Source organism: Acanthochromis polyacanthus, chromosome 9, assembly GCF_021347895.1.
Source record: "Acanthochromis polyacanthus isolate Apoly-LR-REF ecotype Palm Island chromosome 9, KAUST_Apoly_ChrSc, whole genome shotgun sequence".
In the NCBI taxonomy this organism is placed as follows: domain Eukaryota; kingdom Metazoa; phylum Chordata; class Actinopteri; family Pomacentridae; genus Acanthochromis; species Acanthochromis polyacanthus.
In genome coordinates, this window is record NC_067121.1 from 2,756,259 (window position 1) to 2,774,918 (window position 18,660).

General features: G+C 44.9%; 3 protein-coding genes across 10 annotated transcripts in view; 1 reads left to right on the plus strand and 2 right to left on the minus strand.

Moving 5' to 3' along the window:
* The window catches only part of LOC127535547 (GATA zinc finger domain-containing protein 14-like), a 19,080-nt gene extending 10,459 nt beyond the window's left edge, over nt 1-8,621 (minus strand). The window contains exon 1 of one of the 2 annotated variants that reach the window (XM_051953863.1): nt 8,540-8,621. The gene's annotated coding sequence lies outside the window, so the exon portion shown is untranslated. Of the gene's footprint in view, nt 1-8,516 lie in introns of both variants that reach the window. The other variant, XM_051953864.1, reaches the window with a different exon arrangement.
* The window catches only part of LOC127535524 (zinc finger protein 883-like), a 131,975-nt gene that overhangs the window by 23,482 nt on the left and 89,833 nt on the right, over nt 1-18,660 (minus strand). Inside the window, exon 3 of one of the 6 annotated variants that reach the window (XM_051953792.1) lies at nt 13,290-13,451. The exons of the other annotated variants lie outside the window; for them this stretch is intronic. The gene's annotated coding sequence lies outside the window, so the exon portion shown is untranslated. The remainder of the gene's footprint in view (nt 1-13,289; nt 13,452-18,660) is intronic. 6 annotated transcript variants of the gene reach the window in all.
* Nucleotides 1-18,660, plus strand: part of LOC127535546 (zinc finger BED domain-containing protein 4-like) — a 122,267-nt gene that overhangs the window by 15,672 nt on the left and 87,935 nt on the right. The window lies entirely within an intron of this gene.

An 18,660-nucleotide genomic window follows, 5' to 3' on the forward strand; every position in this document is an offset into this window, starting at 1 on the left:
TGATAATATTAATTAATAAAGAGTAATATAAATGGCACAAATTCAGAAATTGTTCATATTGAGAACAGAGTTCAATTTATTTCCCCCATTCACTGGCTATGAGCCAAACTGTACAGGCTGGTGGGCTGAAGATGCGTTTGTTTTGTGAAAGGAGTGACCTGACAGTCTCTTCCTGCTTGTGTCACAACATGCATTGATTCAGTGGTGTAAGCTGTGTCATAAATCAAGCGCTCCTTTTCTCCTGAACTCCGCGGCAGTCTGAGGTCAAAGAGCAGCTAGCTCTCACTGCAGTGACTGAGAAGATCTCTGACCACACTGAGCTAAAAGCTACACAGAAATGGTAAGAAAATATTTTTTTACTGACTCCTGACATAATACCAGAGTGTTCCCAAGAAGTATTTATAATTTAAATTTTTTTAGTGCTATTTGGTGGCCTCTGGTGCATTTTATTTGTGTAATTTAACATTTTTCTGGCACTTGGTTTTGTCATGTGATTTGTGTATTTAAGTACATTTCATCAAAATGTGATTTTAAGTACACAATTTTCATGCAAACTGCACTTTCACCAGTAGTATGTGTGTCTGGTGTTATGCCCCTGTCTAGGGGGTAGGGTGCACAACATAAAGTAAAAAAAAGAAGAAAAAAATAACCCCGAATATTTCCCCAGTCCCCAAAAGAAACAACAGTCTAACAAGTTCTAAAAAGATACCAGAATTTATTTTGCAATATAACTACAACTTAAAGAGGCCACTGCATGGGCTGTTCATTCAAAACCAACAAAAGACGGATACAAACTAAAGAGGCGTTTCTTGCTCTCAAACAAAAGAAAATATCCAATCCAAAAACATACACAATAAGCAAAAAAAAAAAAACTACTAAACCAAACAACAAAACTCCGCTACTCTAATCGAATTCAAATATTTGGAGGCTGGGGAGACACACAAAGGGTGCTGCTGTCAAAGTGGCTCCTCCATCACTGCTGGCCGCCAGGATTTGAAATAACAGCCAGCCAATCAGCATCGTCCGCCAACCACGCCTCCTGCACACAAAGATTTACACAGAATCCACAGAGCACCCACTCCCAAACAATAAAACAGTTCGAAACTACAACAACAACAAAAAAAAAAACAAATACGGCCACGGCCGTAACACCCCCATCACCAAAGAAACAAACATTTCCCCCATAATGTTTGTCTCTCAGGGAGGGAGATGCACACGGGACAGAGCATCGGCTATCACATTTTCACTGCCTTTCTTATGGTGGATCTCAATGTTAAAATCTTGCACCAGCAGTGACCATCTCATCAGCCGGCGGTTTTTGTTGCTCATCTGCGCCAAAAACACCAGGGGATTATGGTCGGTGAAGACCAGAACGGGCAGTGGACTAGGCACCAGGTACACTTCAAAATGCTGCAGAGCAAGCAACAATGACAGCGCCTCCTGCTCGATGGTGCTGTATTGGAGCTGGTGTCTGTTAAACTTTTTTGAGAAGTACGCCACCGGATGGTCAACACCACTGGCATCCTCCTGCAGCAGGACCGCCCCAGCACCACGTGCGCTGGCATCCACCTCCAGCTTGAAGGGGCGCGCGAAGTCAGGAGCTGAGAGGACAGGTGTGCTGCACAGGAGCGCCTTAACTGACTCGAAGGATTTCTGGCATACCGAGTACCAGACGAATGGCCGAGAGACACTGGTCAGGCTTGTCAGAGGGGCAACTACATCAGCGAAATTCCTGCAAAGCCTCGGTAATAACCTGCCATTCCGAGGAAACGGCGGAGCTGGCGGCGGGTCTGAGGCACGGGATAATCAAGGATGGCCTGAACCTTCGAGGAGAGAGCGCGCACCTGCCCCTGGCCAACCTCCTTACCCAAGTAAGTCACGGTGGCCCTACCGAATTCACATTTGGCCAGGTTGAGGGTGAGAGACGCTTTCTGCAGCCTGCCAAAAATAACACGAAGAGTGTTTACATGTTCACACCACGTGCTGGAGTAAGCAACAACATCATCCAAGTAAACCTCACAGTTACGAACATCAGATAGAACTCTATACATAAGACGCTGAAAGGTGGCAGGAGCATTCCGCAGGCCAAAGGGCATGACCGTATACTGCAGGAAACTGTCGGGGGTCACGAAAGCAGAGATTTCAGACGCACGAGGGGTTAACGGGACTTGCCAATAGCCTTTCAACAAATCTAATTTTGTTACGAATTTGGCTGAACCAACGCGGTCCACACAGTCCTCCATCCTGGGCAGAGGATACGAATCAGGCTTGGTTGCTTTATTAACTTTTCTGAAATCCGTGCAGAACCGAGGAGTTTTATCCGGCTTCGGCACGAGCAAGCACGGAGAACTCCACGCGCTGCAGCTAGGGATTGCCAAGCCATTCTCCAACAGGTAAGCCACCTCCTGCTGGAACAGAGCGCGTTTTGTGGGGTTCACGCGATAAGCATGCTGTTTAATGGGCGGATGATCACCAACGTCAATATCATGGGACAGAACAGTAGTACGGGAGGGAGTATCTGAAAATAGTGACAGGTGATCATTGATTAAACTGTAGACATCTTTTATAGCGGTGTCACTCAGGTGGGAAGGTGGGATTTTAAGTCTGCCAAAATCTCTGAATTTTGGAGACGAGCACAGGAGTCAGCCACAGAGACACGAAGGCCGTCGCTCTCCGGGAAATACTGAGAAGGAGGCAGAGGGGCACTAGCAACAGAGAGCACGGCTGGGATGACGAAAGTGACATCTAAGTCACGGTTATAATACGCCTTCATCATATTGATGTGGCACACACACGAGTCTTCCTCCTCCTGTCTGGGGTTCCAACCACATAATCAGTTTCACTTAGTTTTTTCTGCACTGCATAGGGCCCACAAAATTTTGCTTGAAGGGCGGAACCAGGAGTCAGAAGCAGAATCAGGACTTTATCACCAATTTGGAATTCTCTTTTCACACTTTTTTTGTCAAATTGCTTTTTCATTTTCTTTTGGGATGCCGAAAGAGAGCTGCGCGCGGCATCGCAGGCTTTGTGAAGGCGCTCCCTAAAAGAACTCACATAGTCTAACACGTTACAGGTGGGCCTGGAGTATCGGACAGGTATTTCTCACGGAGCCATCTCAGAGGCCCACGCACTGTGTGACCGAACACTAATTCGGCGGGACTAAAACCGGTAGATTCCTGTACACTTTCACGCGCCGCGAGGAGGATAAAAGGCAGCCCCTCATCCCACTCCTTGCCAGACTCGAGACAATATTTTTTTAACATTGACTTTAACGTCTGATGAAAACGTTCCAGTGCACCTTGAGATTCTGGATGAAAACTACTGGCTTTTCTATGTTTTATGGACAGAGTGGAGAGAACCTGAGCGAACAGCTTGGATGTGAAATTGGTACCTTGATCTGTCTGGATGGATTTTGGCATACCGAATGTGGAGAAGAAATTTACCAGGGCTTTTATGACGGCTTTGGTTTTGATTGTGCGCAGCGGGATAGCCTCGGGGTACCGGGTTGCTGCACACATTAGAGTTAGCAGGTACTGATGACCGGACTTTGTTTTGGGAAGTGGACCTACACAGTCTATGATTATATGCTCAAATGGCTCACCGAGAGCCGGGATTGGCTGCAGAGGAGCAGGTGGAATAACCTGATTTGGTTTGCCGCTAAGTTGACAGACATGACAGGATCTACAGAAGGTGGACACATCACTCTTCAAACCTGGCCAAAAAGAAATAACGCAGGATGCGGTGGTAAGTCTTTTTAATTCCTAAATGACCAGAAAAGTTGTCATGTGCAAAACTAAGGACGTGGGGACGAAATTTTTGAGGCACAACCACCTGTTGAACCGAATTCCAACCCAGATCACCAGAAGGGGGGCGTACTTACGCATTAGTATACCATTATCAATGCAGTACACAGAGGGCTTATCGGTGTTTGCGCTGGCAGCAGATGAGAGGCAGGTTGTCAGAGATGGATCAGTCTGCTGTGCAAGAGCAAACTCAGCCCTATCAACAACAAAGGACAGGTTAGCATCAGTTGCAGCAAGTTTTCGGCTACACATTTATCAGATTTTCCAACATTTTTCTCTGTTCTCACAGGAACATCATCAGCACACATAAAAGAATCAGATAGATCCAATACATCACCAAACTTGCGCGCCTGGGTGCGCGTAACGGCACAAGCCGGGAACACAGAGGAGTCACTGACAGCAGCAGGGGCAGAAAAATCCACAATAGGATGTTCGATAACTTCGGGCGTCGGAAAAACCTTTCACCGCCAAGTCGTTTCCAAGAATGAGCGCAACACCGCGCACCGGTAAACGAGAACGAACGCCAATTTTAACCGGGCCAGAGACGAGAGGTGAGCGCAAAAAAACAGTGTGCAGCGGTGCTCGTAACACGCTCATTTTAACACCCCACAGAAGAGCATCAGAACCACAAAAGGATTCGTTAGAAAACGGCAAAACGCTCTGAAGAATAAGGGACTGTGTAGCCCCCGTGTCGCGCAAAATAGTGATGGGAACCTGGTTCTCCTCCTGACCCGCCAGCGACACCGAACCCTTGAGGATGAATGGGCGGTAAGCTTTATCCACCTCAGCAGGTTCACCTGTGCTGGGCGGAGAGGGAGCAGGAGCGGGCTGAACGAAACCAACACTTTTAGGGTTTTTAATATTTAGGTTCTGTCGTTTCCGCTGCAGAGCTGGGCAGTCCGAAATCACATGCCCAGATACACGGCAGTAAAAGCACTCACGTGTCTCAGTGGATGCGGCGTTTGTGCGTGGAGGAGTCTTAGGCGATGTGCGCTGGGATTTGCCCACACCGCCAGAGGAGACGTCACGTCGTATCGGAGGAAAAGAGACACGATGTGTTAACACAAATTCATCTGCAAGTACAGCGGCTTTGGACAGTGTGTCGACCTTTTGTTCATTTAAATAAACAACGATTTTATCAGGGAGACACGACTTAAACTCTTTCAATAAGAGCGATTCACGAAGCTGCGCAAAATCAGCTACTTTACTGGCAGCACACCACTTGTCCAGTAAAGCGTTTTCTCTCTCGCAAACTCCACATAGGTTTGGTTGGCAGATTTTTCACAGTTGCGAAATTTTGGCGATAAGCCTCCGGTACTAATTCATAGGCCCGCAACACAGTAGCCTTAACAATAGCATAATCCAGACTTTCATTAATGGATAAGGATGCACAAACTTCCTGAGCTTTCCCCACTAGTTTACACTGGAGCAGCAAACTCCACACATCCTTGGGCCAACTAAGAGTTGCTGCAATGCGCTCAAAAGCGTTAAAGTAAGAATCTACCTCAGCTTCCCTAAACGTTGGCACCAGAGCAATATGTCTACTAACATCAAATTTTTCAGCGACAGTGGCGGGAGGATTAAAGGGCTAGACAAAGGAGAAGCCCTGCCCAGCTCTAAACGCCCTTATACGGAGGTGCATGAGCTCAACCTCTCGGTGGTTCTTGTCTCCAGCTCCACCTCCTTCATACGAAGGGCCAGCTTCAGGTCCTCTGTATCGACTCCAGCCTGTAGGAGAGCGATAGGATCAGGAGAGGCCATAGCGGGTGTGGCAGCCTCCGCTCCCACATCCACCAGGCCGCTGGGGACCGGCTTAGCCGTGGTCGCCTCCGCCTTCATCGGACGTGGCACCTCCTCAGGAGCACCGACAGACGCAGACTCTGCCGCCACGATGCCTTCCCTCACCAAATGCTGTGCCAGCTGAGCCTTAATCTCTGCCTTCTTGGCCATAAAGGGCAGAGAAACATTAAACAAATTGGCAATTAATAACAAATCTGCTTTGGTGCACTTATTTAACTTTTCCAGGGTAGGAGTTTGTGCAAACGCATCCAGATCCATACCCCAACACACAAAGAAAAAACTGCCAACCAACTAGAAAAAACCAAAAAAATACTCACCACGAACGCACAGGAGAAAAAACCAGATAGGACGAGCCCCCAAATTATGTTATGCCCCTGTCTAGGGGGTAGGGTGCACAACATAAAGTAAAAAAAAGAAGAAAAAATAACCCCGAATATTTCCCCAGTCCCCAAAAGAAACAACAGTCTAACAAGTTCTAAAAAGATACCAGAATTTATTTTGCAATATAACTACAACTTAAAGAGGCCACTGCATGGGCTGTTCATTCAAAACCAACAAAAGACGGATACAAACTAAAGAGGCGTTTCTTGCTCTCAAACAAAAGAAAATATCCAATCCAAAAACATACACAATAAGCAAAAAAAAAAACTACTAAACCAAACAACAAAACTCCGCTACTCTAATCGAATTCAAATATTTGGAGGCTGGGGAGACACACAAAGGGTGCTGCTGTCAAAGTGGCTCCTCCATCACTGCTGGCCGCCAGGATTTGAAATAACAGCCAGCCAATCAGCATTGTCCGCCAACCACGCCTCCTGCACACAAAGATTTACACAGAATCCACAGAGCACCCACTCCCAGACAATAAAACAGTTCGAAACTACAACAAAAAAAACAAAACAAATACGGCCACGGCCGTAACACTGGTCTCTTAGTAAACCTCTGTAGTATGCTGTCTGGCTTGTAACATAACTGCATGTTTAGCATAGATGTTGTGCATCTTTCTGTAAGTTTGGTTTTGGGAAAATATTAATTAACCTAATTTAATGAGTATGTGTGAGTGACAGCTAGCTCTGAAAACAAAAAGTCATTGATATAATTGCGGCCTTGCAATTTTGTCCAATCACCGCAACTTTCCCGCAATTTTGGCCCGCCTCCCGTGAGTTCCACCAATCATAGCAGCTCCCAGCACAAACGTAATGCACGTACGTCACCGAATTCACTTCCTGTTTATGGTTTGAAGATGCAGACATGTGCGATACCATAGACATAATAAAGAGTAGACGCCGCATCGACCGTTACTGCCTATTGGGGCTGACGAGCGGTGGGGCCGCCATCTTGGACCGGTCAGCTGCTCCACTCAGCGCTGTTTGACAGCGCATTTAATCCATCTTAACTCTGAATATTCAACTAATAATGAGAAGCAGATAATGGCAGTAAAGTCAATTATTTTAATAATTTGAAGCGACAATATATGATTACGCTATATATACATATATAAACAAAATACTGACTAATGAACACATATTTCTATATAAAACAATAGATAGAAGTTATATATCAGAGAAAATGAATATATATAAATCATAGATGGAGTATCAACATCATTCACATATATATAATAGATAAAAGTTATATATCAGAGAAAATCATACTACATATATAAATCATGTATGGAGTATCAATATAATCAATATAATTCAAACATATATATTAAAAAAAGATATATCAGAAAATGATATATATATATAAATATATATATAGTTTTATATAGAAATATGTGTTCATTAGTCAGTATTTTGTTTATATATGTATATATAGTGTAATCATATATTGTCTCTTCAAATTATTAAAAATAATTGACTTTACTGCCATTATCTGCTTCTCTAACATATATTAGTGTGTGTGTGTTTACAGTGTTTGCAAAACACCTGTCTACAGTCGAGCTTAATATCAGAATATTCTATTACTGTTAATCCCTCTATGAATATTAAAATATGCCGAACCATTTGTCCTGTATCACAGATACATGTATGACGTTTGCAGCAAAAAAATAAAAATAAAAAACGTGTGAAAATCAGTTTAATATTCAGAGTTAAGATGGATTAAATGCGCTGTCAAACAGCGCTGAGTGGAGCGGCTGACCGGCCCAAGATGGCGGCCGTATTTCTCGCTGCGCAGCACCCCGAGCGGCGTCTACTCTTTATTATGTCTCTGTGCGATACTAATGTCTCTCATTTACTAATAAAATCTCATGATGCATGAGTATAAAACTTGATCACGGTGGCACATGCACACATTCATTATTGTTGTCTGCACAGTGTGAAATAAACTTTTACCCATTTAGCTGTTCCAAACAAAGAAAGAACTCTGCTGCATTTTCGCCTTACTACAGTAAATAACAGACTGGAGAAAATGTATGGTGCCGCTATCATATACCTATAGACAGCTACTGGAAGGTGGTGTGTTTGATGTTACTGAGTCCATGAGTCGGAATCATGGATCAATCAAACCACCTTGTAACTGACCATTGTGTCTGTTTTTATTGTCTCTCTTCCATGACATACTCGGTATCTTCTTCTTTTCCTTTCTGCTTTTCCCTTCAGGGGTCGCCACAGTGAATCAGTTGCCTCCATCTAACCCTGTCTGCTGCATCCTCTTCTCTCACACCAACTACCTTCATGTCCTCTTTAACCACATCCATAAACCTCCTCTTTGGTCTTCCTCTAGGCTCCTGCCTGGCAGTGGGAAACTCAGCATCCTTCTACCAATATATTCACTCTCTCTCCTCTGGACATGTCTGAACCATCTCAGTCTGGCCTCTCTGACTTTATCTCCAAAGCCTCTAACATGTGCTGTCCCTCTGATGTACTCATTCCTGATCCTATCCATCCTGGTCACTCCAAAGAGAACCTCAGCATCTTCAGTTCTGCTACCTCCAGCTCTGCCTCCTGTCTTTTCCTCAGGGACACTGTCTCCAGACCAAACAACATGGCTGGTCTCACCACAGTTTTGTAACCTTTCCTTTCATTTTTAGCTGAAACTCTTCTATCACACATCACACCTGACACTTTTCTCAGCCGTTCCAGCCTGCCTGCTACACGCTTCTTCACCTCTTTTCCACACTCTCCCATTCTCTGGACTGTTGACCCTAAGTACTTAAAATCCTCCACCTTCTTGATCTCTTCTCCCTGTAACCTCACTCTTCACTTGGGTCCTCTCATTCACACACAATACTTCCGTCTTGCTGCGGCTAACCTTCATTCCTCTCCTTTCCAGGGCAAACCTCCACGCCTCTAGCTTTCTCCTCCACCTGTTCCCTGCTCTCACTACAGATCACTAATGTCATCTGCAAAACATCATAGTCCATGGAGACTCCTGTCTAACCTCGTCTGTCATCCTGTCCCATCACCATAGCAAACAAGAAGGGGCTCAGAGCTGATCCCTGATGTATCCCCACCTCCACCTTGAACTCCTCTGTTACTCCTACAGCACACCTACCACTGTCTTACAGTCCTCATACATGTCCTGCACCACTCTAACATACTTCTCTGCCACTCCAGACTTCCTCATACGAAACCACAGTTCCTCTCTGGGCACCCTGTCAGAAGCTTTCTCCAGATCTACAAAGACACAATGCAGCTCCTTCTGACCTTCTCTGTACTTCTCTATCAACATCCTCAAAGCAAATATTGCATCTGTTGTACTCTTTCTTGGCATGAAACCATACTGCTGCTCACAGATGTTCACCTCTGCCCTTAGTCTAGCTTCAACTACTCTTTCCCATAGCTTCATCGTGTGGCTCATCAGCTTTATTCCTCTGTAGTTGCCACAACTCTGCACATCTCCCTTGTTCTTAAAGATGGGCACCAACACTTCTCCTCCATTCCTCGGGCATCTTCTCACGATCTAAGATCCTGTTGAACAACCCAGTCAGAAACTCTACTGCTACCTCTCTGAGACACTTCCATACCTCCACAGGTATATCATCAGGACCAAGTGCCTTTCCACTCTTCATCCTCTTCAATGCCCTCCTCACTTCATCCTTACTAATCTTTGCTACTTCCTGGTCCACAACAGTCACCTCTTCTACTCTTCATTCTCTCTCATTTTCCTCGTTCATCAACTCTTCAAAGTACTCTTTCCATCTTCCCATCACACTATTGGCACCTGTCAACACACTTCCATCCTTATCCTTTATCACCCTAACCTGCTGCACGTCCTTCCCATCTCTGTCTCTCTGCCTTGCCAACCTGTACAGGTCAGTCTCTCCCTCCTTACTGTCTAATCTAGCATACAAGTCATCGTAAGCCCCTTGTTTGGCCTTTGCCACCTCTACTTTCACCTTACGCTGCATCTCCTCCTTTTTGACAGATCTTCTAGTTAGGGCTGACTGGGTGACCCTGATGGGGTCAGCTGGAGTCTTCCTCTTGGACGTCCCTTAGTCATGCTGCTATAGGCCTATAGGCTGCTGGGGGACCTCTCTGGATGCACTGAGTCCTTCTCTATCTACCTTTAGATTTAATACATATACCGTTATTGCATTACACTAACTCTGTTTCTCCCTGTGTCCTTTCTCCGAGTGTCCCTGGTCCCAGAGCTGGATGCTTCAGATCTGTGGTTGCTGTCCCACCAACTGGTCTGGTCTCCATCATGTCCACTGTGGGATGCTGCTGCCGACCTTCCTCTAGCCCTCTGCTTCCAGCTGCTCATTTCCACCAGTCTACTCTGCATCACCCTCACTTTACTTGATATGCTCTTCTCCATACTGTTTGAATTTTACTACCATCTATACATGTAGTAGATTTAATACCAGAGCTGTACACCAGAACAGGAAACTGTGTGGCAATGCTACAAGGATTAATGTACTTTGGCTGATTACCAAATGACTGACAACGCCACCTGGGGGAATTTCACCCCCAGGAAATCCGATTAGAGGGAACGACCACTCCAATACAGGGAAACGTCACACAGGTACGTATGACACGAGAGACAGACGTGACTCAAATATACACAAAATAGAATTTATTAAAAATGTATTCTTTTTGTTAAAATGACAATGTCTCAATATAAAAATCTTAGTGGCGATGCCACGAGACAGCTCAATAATAAGTGGTCAAATAGAGATAATCTGTTAGGACCTCCAGGGTGCAGCCACCGAACATCTATATACGGAACTCAGGGCTTACCAAACCGGAATGACTGACTGACGAGGGAGGGAGAGGGTCCGGATGCAACACCACACGTGCAAACAAAAAAAAAAGAAACCCACTAATGAACACCCAGTGCTCTACTGTACAGGGAGTGAGGGGACCACCACCTCAGGGGGAATCAGCTAGCCACTCGTCATACAGCCCAACAGCTCCTGTCCACAGAAAAAGAAATACGGTTAGCCACAGGAACAGAGATCTCTAGAACTACCCTGACACTACACTATACTGACCCTGGAGGTCACCACCAAAGCTAATAATTTACAAACAATAATGGGTGTGCCAGGCGATGGGCATACACACACTAAGATTGTCTTTAAAACCATAGAATAAGACCAATGCAGCAATTCCTGATAAGCAGAGAACTTGACAGCATATGAAGACAGAACAGCAGCGGCTTGCTTCAGATGTAGAGCCGCTCATCAATAAAACCGCAGCTCCTCAAGCATCAGTGGAAACAGCCGCACGATCACTGCCAACAGCAGTCATTTCACGTGCAGCCCAGCAAACACATTCAAAATGACAGGATTGAGCCAGCCTACCTCAAAATCAAAAGCGATGCATAGGTTATGCCCAGCTCCGAGGCCACACACATACCCGGCTCCCAGCCTTCAGCCAAGGTACCAGCCGAATTCTGCTAAAAGCAGAGAGCAGGTCAAACACCGCACAAACGTCACTTGGAGACGCAGTGACCGCGTCGGAACATACCTAACAGGTAGGTAGAAAAATACTCCGCAATACTGCCACGGCAAACCACGCGGCTGAGTGAACACCCCAGCTCCAGGTAGAGGACGCATGTGGAAAACACGCAGCCCTCTCTCAAATATACTGCAGTGTAGCACCGCCCAGTAAGCCAGGTGCATCAGGATAATGATTCCCAGCTGCACACACCTGATCTAATACACCTGTGGAGACGAACTGGGCTGTCCTGCCACATATGGATCAATTTACATGTTAGCTTCTACTTTGTATCGTCTGTCTTATCATGCATGTATCAAATTGTGTTTTATGTTCCCTGTTCCCCTCCCCCTCTTTACCCCTCTCTCCCTCTTCTGTCCCTCTCAACCCACCCACTCATCAATCAATCAATCAATCAATCAATCAATCAATCAATCAGACCTTTATTGTCGTTGTACACTTTCATATACAATGAAATTTCATTTGAGCTGTCCTGTCAATGGCAGCTCGGGCTGCAGCACCGTTGGGAGCACGCCTGTCTTGAGGAAAAAGAAAGAAAAACAAACATCTTTATCGGGGTATGGGATAATAGCAGAGTGTAAAATGAAGAGTTTAGAAGAGCTATCTCTTGGCCATGAAAACTTCCAGAGGAGTTTGTTTTATTCCAGGGGCGCCGAAATGTTGTCAGTATCATTTTTTGTTTAGTCGGGGGAAGGAGCAATTTGACCTTCCTCCTGGTTGCTCAACTTGTTCGATCTCAGCTGTGGCAATTCTCACCCTGATGGCATCACTCTCCGACTCAAATCAACAGTCACACTTACGTTTGAGTTCGTCATTCCGGTCACCAGCAGCCTTAATCCGATCAATTGCAAGGATCAGCAGAGTTTGGACGTCGTTTCTCTCTGCGGTCCTCCTAATTTTCCAGAAGCTCAGGTCCACAATCAAGCCAATTATCAGCAGAGACCTGTCATCATAAATCCGAATATGTAGATGTCCTCCACGGATAGGGGTGCCAGGCACATGATCCCTTCCCCTTTCCCCAGGTGATCACATAACCAGAGGCAAAACTCCCATCCGGGCAGGTAGGCTCCCCTAAGCCTGTGTTCTTTGTCAATCTTGTCAAACGCGTTGAGAGACCAGCTAATCAATTCCATGATCGGTGTTTTGAAGGTCCAGTGCCAATAGATCACTCCAAATCAGACAAGACAAGACAAAAATGCAGCAAGCAGAAACATGAGGGTATGGGGAGAACAGAGATAGAGACGGAGAGAGGAAAAATGCGACCGCCTCCTTCGAGAAGCTAGGGCAGAAGCAGCAGATGGTTCCCCCACATAAAGAGCCGGGTTCTGCTCAAGGTTTTTTTCCCTGTTAAAAGGGTGTTTTTTGCCACTGTTGCCTTTGGGCTGCCCTGGGGATCAGGGATATGGGTTCTGTAAAGCATCTTGAGACAATTTCACTGTAATTGGTGCTATATAAACAAAATTGAATTGAATTGAATTAAATTGGTTATGTCTTTGATATCTGACTCAGAGATATTCTTGCTGGGGATCTTCAATGTTACATTCATTACTAAACAACTTGTAAATGTACGTCTGTTTAAATACATTCAAAACATTTCATGAAGCAGTCATGGAGCTGTACATGTTTTATTACAACTTTATTTCATGTCCAGATCTCCTCTGCTGCAGTGACACACTCTGTTGTGTCCTACTGTCACAATGTCTCTGTATCTCGTTTCCTCTTTTACTTGAAAGACGGCAGAACTCAAGCTGAGTGGATTCCAGCAGTATGTTCACACCTGAACAGCCATGTTCTCTCAGCAGGATGTGAAAATGTTCCAAACAGCTACACAATATTTCCAATCACTGCTCTGCTGATGAAGGATGTCGTGATAGCAGAAATGAAGCAGTCTGTACCAATACCATATCCATCCAGACATTCAGTTTGGTTCTTCTGCCTGCTCCACCACCACCACAGTCCAGACTCCATCTGGTCTGATCATCAAGGATTGCTTACATACTTCCTCACAATTGTTGTTGAAGCACAGACTAAAGGTGCTTTAAATCTAAAACATCTACTTTTAACCTGTACCATTTCTTCCATGTTGTTTCAAGCTTGTTCTGACATTATGCTTCCACAGATGTTTCAGGATCAACTTCTCAGCTGTGTGGATTCTCATGTGGGCTTTTAATCGATAACTACGGTTGAAGCTTTTTCCACAGGTTCCACAAGAATATGGCTTCTCACCTGTGTGACATCTCATGTGGACAGTCACAGAGCGCTGGTGACTGAAGCTTTTTCCACAGGTTCCACAAGAATATGGCTTTTCCATTTTGTGAACTGCCATGTGCTTATTATGTGCTGATGAACGAGAAAATCTTTTTCCACAAGTGTTACAAACATACGGTTTCTCACCTGTGTGACATCTCATGTGGCCAGTCAAATGGGACCGTCGTCTAAAGCTTTTTCCACAGGTTCCACAAGCATATGGCTTCTCACCTGTGTGACATTTCATGTGGTCAGTCAAAGAGCCCCGGTGACTAAAGCTTTTTCCACAGGTTCCACAAGAATATGGCTTCTCACCTGTGTGACATCTCATGTGGACAGTCACAGAGCGCTGGTGTCTGAAGCTTTTTCCACAGGTTCCACAAGAATATGGCTTTTCCATTTTGTGAACTGCCATGTGCTTATTATGTGCTGATGAATGAGAAAATCTTTTTCCACAAGTGTTACAAACATACGGTTTCTCACCTGTGTGACATCTCATGTGGCCAGTCAAATGGGACCGTCGACTAAAGCTTTTTCCACAGGTTCCACAAGCATATGGCTTCTCACCTGTGTGACATTTCATGTGGGCAGTCAAAGAGGTCCGGTGACGAAAGCTTTTTCCACAGGTTCCACAAGAATATGGCTTTCCCATTTTGTGAACTGCCATGTGCTTATGATGTGCTGATGAACCAGAAAATCTTTTTCCACAGTGTTACAAACATACGGCTTCTCACCTGTGTGACATCTCATGTGGGCAGTCAAATAGGACCGTTGACTGAAGCTTTTCCCACAGGTTTCACAAGAATATGGCTTCTCACCTGTGTGACATGTCATGTGGGCAGTCAAATGGGTCCGTTGACTGAAGCTTTTCCCACAGGTTTCACAAGAATACGGCTTCTCACCTGTGTGACGTCTCATGTGGGCAGTCAAATAGGACCGTTGACTGAAGCTTTTCCCACAGGTTTCACAAGAATACGGCTTCTCACCTGTGTGGGTTCTGTGATGTTTGATTAATTTTGATTTATACCTAAAGCTTTTCCACAGACCTCGCATGTTGCAGATTTTCTTGCCTTGTCATTATCACACTGTCTTTCTGACAATAGAGCATTGTCTACATCATTAGTGTGACTGCTGTTACTCTGATGTCTTGGTTTCTGCTTGATACATCGAGTTGATGCTGAGTCTACATCCTTGCATCCTTCCTGATCCGGGCTCTCAGGTACACAAGAGATGTGAAACAGGAGCTGATCACTGTTTGGTTTTGGTTCACTGTGGTCACTTTCCTCATCAGCAGGAGTCACCTCAAAGGTATCAGTCTCCTGTTTCAATCCAATTAACTCTTCCTCCTGAATGGAGTAGAGTTCATCCTGTTCCACTTTAATTTGTGGTAACCCTGGGTTTAATTGGTCCAGACTGGTGCACAATTCTTCCTGTTCCATTTTAATTTGAGAAATCTCTGGGTTTGATTGGTCCAGACTGGTGCACAATTCTTCCTGTTCCATTTTAATTTGAGAAATCTCTTTGTTTGATTGGTCCCAACTGGTGCAGAGTTCCTCCGGCTGATCTTTAATCCGTAGAGGCTCTGGGTCCTCATGGTCCACCATGGAGTTTCTCTCCTGGTCATGGCGCTGATGGTCAACAACAGTCTTCTCATTTTCACAGACATACGACTGTGGGAGCTCTGGAGGGACAAAGAGACAAAAGATAATGGTTACTACTGTGATGATGAGAGAACAAACATCTGTCACTTTGTCCAGGACTGGCTGTCTCCAACAAAATCAGCTCAAGAGTCGAATGTTTGATGCAAAAAGAATATGATGGTATATAATAGAAGTCTCGGAGCCATGACACAGCAGCAGGAATGATACAAGCATCTCCAAATGACTGAACATTTCTATGAACACGTTGTTCCACAGTGGATACAGGATCACAAAGATTCTAATGGTAAACACCACTGGGTACTTTTCTACACACCACACAGACAGGTTTGATGGGGATCCAGTAAAATCTGTCTGAATAAAGCTGCTGTCCTCTTCAGCCTTCAAACCTGTCAGGACATTTGGATTTTAATGTTATTCTTATTTTACTGCTGGTTACTGTACTGTTGATTTGACTCATCAGTGAAACCCAACATGTTAATTGTGGAATGCAGTTGAACACATTACTTCTACACTCTCTAACTCTGTACGTGCACTTTCTTTAGATCATGAATGATCTCTATACATGGAATTATGTCTCAGGACTGAAATGATGGAATGACCGATTCCTCTGTCAGAGTTTTATTATTAAACTGTTTGATAACACAATGCAGTTGCTGTCAGTGTGGAGTAGTTCAGATAAACACTTCCAGCACCTCTGAACAGGAAACTTTGGTTCTTGCTTCCAGGGTTAATCAACAAAAAGATCACAATTTTAAAACTCCACAAACCTCAACTAACAGACACCATTAGGGCTGCACGATATATAAAAAATATCGTTTTTGCAATGATGGTAAATGCGATATCCATATCGCAAAGTTGCGCGATAATTTTATGATTATTTAGATGTATAAATCATGCTTTTTGCATGCATAGAAGTTTACTTGTGACCAATTGAGCGAGACCTTAAACCCCCCTCCCCCCACCCCGAAAGCACTTTTGCTACCAGCGCCACAACACAACATGGCAGGACACAAGAAAGAGACGACTGAAACGAACAACTTGTGCCTAAAAAACAGCACGCCTCCAAAATTTGGGAGTACTACGGTTTTAGGACACAGGACGAGTCACAGATGCAAGAACTTTGCAAGTCATGCCGAAAAATTGTGGCTGCGTCGCGAGGAAACACTACAAATCTGCACAGCCACCTCGAACACAAGCACAAGGAACTGTATGCCGTTATCTTACAATCGAAAACACCATGAGCTACTCCCATGAAGGCAGACAAAGGGAAGGCAAGCACACAGACAACAATTGGTGAAAGTTTTTCTTCTGCTACACTATATGAAAAAACTTCCAAGCACCACCAGGGTTTAACTGCGGCCATTACACGTTATATCGTGAAATGCACACTCTCCATTAATGTCTACAATTCTACAATTTCATTTAGCAGACGCTTTTGTCCAAAGCGACGTACAACACAAGCAAGAATTCAGACATAAGGAAAAACCATAGTAAGTGCAAAAAGTGCTTCAAGTGCGATTGGTCAAAGGTGTTGCCATCAAGTTGCAGAAGAAATTTCAAACCCCCCCCCCTTTTATTTTCCAACTTTGTCAGCGCTAAATAAGTGCTGGGTTTTGGACCACCTGACTTATTCTACCCCTAAGGTGGAGTCAGATTAAGTGCCTAGGTGTTCTCTGAACAATTGAGTCTTCAATTGTCTCTTAAAAGTAGAAAGGGATTCAGCAGAATGCACAGAGTTTGGTAGTTTGTTCCACCATTTGGGAACAACAGAGGAGAAGAGTCTGGCTCGAGATTTCGAGCCATGCTGGGCTGGAAGCACCAGGCGTCTCTCACATGCAGAGCGAAGTGGGCGTGAAGGGGAGTAGACCTGGATCAGGGAATCCGGGTTGGCTGGGGCCGTTCTTGTAAATGTTTTGTAAGCCAGGAGGAGAGTTTTGAATTTGATTCTGGCTGCAACTGGAAGCTAGTGAAGGGAGATTAACAGGGGAGAAAAAAAAAACAGCATGACTTGGCAAGAGCAGGAATTGAACCGCCGACCCATTGGATGACCCGCTCTACCACCTGGGCCACAGACACCCCCTCCTATAGGGTGTGCAAAGAAGGTTTTTTGGATATGCTGAAAGAATTTGACTGCAGATGCAAAGTGCCATCACAGAACCATTTACCAAGTCGCCATTCCACAGATGTACGAGGTATGCTTGGGGTCTGTAAAAGCGGAGCTTAATAATGTGGATTTCTTTGCAAGCACCACAGATTTATGGTCCAGTCGTACTACTGAGCCCTACATCAGTTTTACTGTTCACTTTCTCACAAATGACTTTGAACTGAAAACACGCTGCTTGGAAGTCTCCTACTTTCCGGACCCCCACACCGGTGAAAATATAGCGACTGCCCTGTGGGATGTGTTGACGAACTGGGGGTTGCAAGAAGAGAAACAAGTGGCTATCACATCGGACAACGGCACTAATATCTAATATCGCAATATATATCGATATCGCAGTTCTTGACACCCATATCGCAGATCGCACATATTTCAATATCGTGTAGCCCTAGACACCATATTATGAGCCCATCCTCTCTTGCTCACAATGTGTCTCAGTTCACCGTTAACTATTCTCCTGAACACTTCATGATGTTCTACATGTGTAGCGGAGTTAATGATTCCACTTGTCATCTCATATTACAGATTTGGTTCCCACGGTGACCACCGGATATGGCGTGGACGCACAACGTACGGGCCCCTGCAGACTTGGGGTGTGTTCCATAGTGTTCCCCCACATTACGGTCTCAGTCTGCTGTGTCCGGTTGCCGTGGTAAGATGACCAATTTAAGCTCCGCTAGCAAAATGCTAATTAAGTTTAACCTCTGTGCTGAATAAATTTTTTGTGTTTCTAGCATTATCTGGAGGTTACCACGTGCACGACTGTGAGAGTAATATCACTGTGTTTTACCAGCTCCTTCAAATAAATGGCGGATTTGATGCCAAAAGGGAAGATGCTCCGTGTTTGATTACCTACACAATGCAAGAGAGAGTACATAACCACTACAATGGTGCCGTGACCCCGTCTACTACCTGGGATTCCATCGTTTCATCATGGGAGTGTTGCAATTCTCTGTCTATCAAAGCCAGCGGCCCGACACAGTCTGAGTTGCCTCCGTGGATTGCAGTCGGCAAGAGGACATCTCTGGTGTTTTATTTCTGGCGGAAAATTTTACAAAATAAAATATAGTTAAAAAAAG